Here is a 4,707-nt window from a genome sequence, read left to right on the forward strand (position 1 = left end):
CACACATGAAGCCGTCGATCGTACCCCAAGGCGTCTTTGACTGGCCACGACCCATTAGGTGTTTAAACTTGTAGGATTGCACCTGGTTTGGCGTGTCAAGGCCTCGCCTAGACTGCCTATCCATTAGGCGCATATGTTAAGGGCTCCTTTGATTCAAAGGAATTCTATAGAATTTCTGGAGGATTGAAACCCTTAAGAATTTTTCCTATGTTGGTCCTTTGATTCATAGGATTGAATCACATAGGAATTTTTCCTATGGAATCTTTTGTACTACATTTCATAGAAAATCTAACATCTACTCCAACCTCTTTTTACAATTCCTTTGCTTTTCCCGTGCCATCAAACACTCCATGCTAATCCTGTAGGATTCATGTGTGCATGCCACTCCAAGCCTATACTTTTCCTATTCCTACGTTTTGAAAATCCTGCGAATCAAAGAGGGCCTAAGTTTTTTTGATCCTTTTATCACAAGGGCAAGTTCTTCTCATGCTCTAGTTGTGGGTTTGTTATTCACGCTTATGTAATAGGCGTGTTTGTGACATCAAATAATTAGGCGGTCTGGTTGGACTTGCGTGGTGAAATTTGTGTATTTAAGCTCCAACTCCTTCCTCGCATTACTTTCCAAATCCACGGCCGTAGCCGCTATATACCCAAATCGTTGGCGTCTTTACACCGGTCGCGTCATCGTCGACCGGCGCCTCGAACATCCCTTGCAGCCTCTCCCCTTTCCATGAAGCCGTGCTACCACCGACCAGCCCCGCCCCTTTTGTACGATGCTCCGCCGCATTACCCTCCCACCAACCCGATGCCAATCCGAACCCAACCCCAACCCCAAGCCCAATATGAGATCCCCAACAATCGAAGAGTAGAAGGGTGGAGATGCAGCACCAACAAGCAGATCTGCTGAAACCAGCAAGTACTCTTCTTAGTCAGTAATGTAAGGTTCACTTGATTCAAGTTGAGAGGATGTAGATCAGTTCTATATGATATATCCATTTCTAGCGAAGTTTAGCTAATATGAGCTTACAGAAGTAGCTATATATCCTTTATCATGAGGCAATGGGTACCCGCTACCCGCGAACCCGGCGGGTAAAAAACCCTATTAGGGTAAGGGTATTGGAAATAAAAATACCCATGAGTTTCTAAATGGGATAAAAGTGTACGCATTGGGTAAGGTGGGTACGGTACGGGAAGGAAATACCCATACCCACGAACCCGCAAACCCGTATACTACTACACCATGTCAAGTAGGTCTCATGTGTCATTGAGTAGATTCAGAAAAAAAATACCATAAGTTACCAGGCGCTAAGTACAACTTGTCAAGTAGATTTCTTCTCGTCTCCCTCCACCCGCCTCCAGCCACCTTCAAAAGGGAAAAATGCCTGGGTGTCGTGGCGACTACAAGGTGGGACATGGTCGTGGTTGCGGCTGCCCTATGCAACGTCCGGCTACTCCTACGAGGAACCCATGTGCTCTGCCAATGACAAGGGCGGACATGACAAACATACAATTTGGTGATGCTCCGTAGTTAACACTTTTTTTTTGAATTTCTATGATGCATGGATGTGTTGATGATTGGTCTATTGACGAATGTGTACGATGTATGAATGGATTATTTGAAAATCTTGATGATTGTTTAGTCAACTTTAAACATGTTGACATATAAATAACGAGATGGGTATCTTTACCCGCGGGTATTATCCATAACTAGCCGGGTATGGGTATGGGAAAAATTTGAAACCCGAGGTGTTGGTACGGGTATGGGTTTGGGCGGAAAATATTGAGACTGGTGCGGGTTTGGGAGCGCATTACCCATACCCATACCCTACGGGTTCCATGAAATTCAAATGGCAAATTGCAACATATCTAAACAATTCATAATTGACTGCAAACAAGTCTCTAGCTTCACTATATAATTAAGTAGAAAGATAACCGGTCAGTGGTCAAACTAACTTACTTAGTCTTGTACTTCCGTGCTGCTGCCTGTTGGACAATATGAGAACAAATCGAGCGCAGAATTCAGTTCGACAGTGACAGCAAATTCAATATGGGTATAGTTGAATTCGGGGTTAAAGGATTAGTGCGCCTCGTTGGGCGATTATACCTTCAAAAGCTGAATTCGGGTTGTGGCTTTGAACTGAATCAATTATTGCCCCTGATTCCTTCACTGTCTGCTAACACACCACCTGTTGTAGCCTACATAGATCAGAAACTTCAGACCAAAAAGAGGGCGAGGGGCCAGGAATGGATTCTCCGCGCCACCGCAGCCGCCACGCGTTTATCGCTTTAAGCGGCCCAAGTGGTACCCTCTCGCCGAAGTTTTTTCCCCTTCGCGTCGTATTGGGCCGGCCCATTCACGTGTGCATAGTCGTAAAAATCAAAGGAGGAGGAGTTGAAACCTGGTCTGCAGCGTGCCAGCGAGATCATGCACTGCGCTAACCACCCCGCCCAAGTTCGTTTCGTTCTATGAACGAGGGGCGCATTGTACATGACGCTACTCGAGCGGTTTTCTTTTTTACTTTTATTTCCTTTTTTCATCTTCGTTTTTCTTTCATTAATTTTATCATTTTGTTTCTTTGTTTTTTCTTCTCATTTTTTGTTTGGGTTTCTTTCTCTTCTCTATTTTCTGTTTTTCTTCTATGATTTTCTTTTTTATTTTCATTCTACATTTTGATATACATCATCAACATTTTTTTTCAAATACTCGTTCAACAGTTTTCACATACTTGTTCAAGATTTTTCAAACACCTGTTCACCATCTTTATATACATGATGAACATTTTTTCAAATACTTGTTCAACACTTTTCACATACTTGTTCAAAAATTTTGAAATACTTGTCCAACATTTTTATATACATGATCAACATTTGTTCAATACTTCTTCAATATTTTTCAAATATTTGTTCAACATTATTCAAAAACTTGTTCACAATTTTTTGAATGCTTGTTTAATATTTTTTTAAATCTTGTTCTACATGTTTAAATCCATGATCAACATCGTTTTTGAAATAACTTGTTCAACATTTTTCAAACACTGTTCAACATTTTTATATACATGATTAACATTTCTTCAGTACTTCTTCAACATTTTTTCAAAAACTTGCTCAAGATTTTTTGAATTGTTGATTAATATTTTTTAGATCCCTGTTCAACATTTTTCAAATACTTGCTCAACATTTTTCGAACGCTTAATTGACATTTTTCAAATACTTGTTCATCATTCCTTCAAATACTTGTTCAACATTTTCTAAAATGCTTGATTAACGTTTTTAAAATACTTATTCAATTTTTTTGAAATACTTGTTCAACATTTTTCAAATACTTGCTCAACATTTTTCGAACGCTTAATTAACATTCTTCAAATACTTGTTCATCATTTTCTAAAATGCTTGATTACGTTTTTTAAATAATTATTCATTTTTTTGAAATACTTGTTCAATGTTTTTTAATGCTTGATCAACATTTTTTGAATATCTTTTCAACATTTTTGAAAATACTTGTTTAACACTTTATCGAATCGGTTGGTAACATTTTTAAATACTTATTCAACATTTTCCAAATGTTTTTTGTATATATGCAAATATTTTAAATTATAAACAAAAGTACAATAAAACAAAAAATGAAAATAGGAAAGATAAAATAAAAACAGAAAAACACGCCGGGGCCTCGTTTGCGCGTGGGCCAGTCTATATTGCTGGCCCCGTCAGCGAGTCAGGAGTTATACTCGCTGAGTCATGTCAGAGTTATATATATATATATCTATATCTATACTTCTATAAAAATGTCAGTTGGTGGTGATGGTGTGCCTGCCTTCGCGCCATGTGCACCGTGCGATCTGAATGTATGGCTGAGATTGAGATGGGTTGTGCCCGAGCCACCTGAGTCACACTTTTGCAAGAACACCCTCGTAATGGACAGAACTTTGGGGAAGAGTTCCGAAACACAACGCCAATAGTCGAGACGTTTCTCCTCCTCTCGCGACGCAACAAAGGAGCTTCGAGAACCCTGCCAAATTCCTCGCCGCCGACTCCTCGCCTCTCTTTCCCGGCGACCGCAGTAGTTGAGTGGAGCGGGCAAGGATCCCTCCTGTTGTATAGCTATGCTTGTAGTTAGGGGATCTTAGTGTTGGGTTTCGTAGTAATTTCAAAAAATTTCCTACGCACACGCAAGATCATGTGATGCATAGCAACGAGGGGAGAGTATTTTCTACGTACCCAACGTAGACCGACTGCGGAAGCGATGACACGACGTAGAGGAAGTAGTCGTACGTCTTCTCGATCCAACCGATCAAGCACCGAAACTACGACACCTCCGAGTTTGAGCACACGTTCAGCTCGATGACGATCTCCGGACTCCGATCCAGCAAAGTGTCGGGGAAGAGTTTCGTCAGCACGACGGCGTGGTGACGATCTTGATGAACTACAGCAGCAGGGCTTCGCCTAAACTCCGCAACAATATTATCGAGGAATATGGTGGCAGGGGGCACCGCACACGGCTAAGGAATCGATCACGTGGATCAACTTGTGTCAACTTGTGTGTTTAGAGGTGCCCCTGCCTCCGTATATAAAGGAGGAGAGGAGGGGAGGCTGGCCGGCCAAGGGCGGGAGGCGCAGGAGAGTCCTACTCCCTCTGGGAGTAGGATTCCCCCTCCAATCCTAGTCCAACTAGGATTCCTCGGAGGGGAAAAGAGGAGGAGGGGGCCGGCC

This window comes from Triticum dicoccoides, chromosome 1B (genome assembly GCF_002162155.2).
Source record: "Triticum dicoccoides isolate Atlit2015 ecotype Zavitan chromosome 1B, WEW_v2.0, whole genome shotgun sequence".
Lineage (NCBI taxonomy): Eukaryota > Viridiplantae > Streptophyta > Magnoliopsida > Poales > Poaceae > Triticum > Triticum dicoccoides.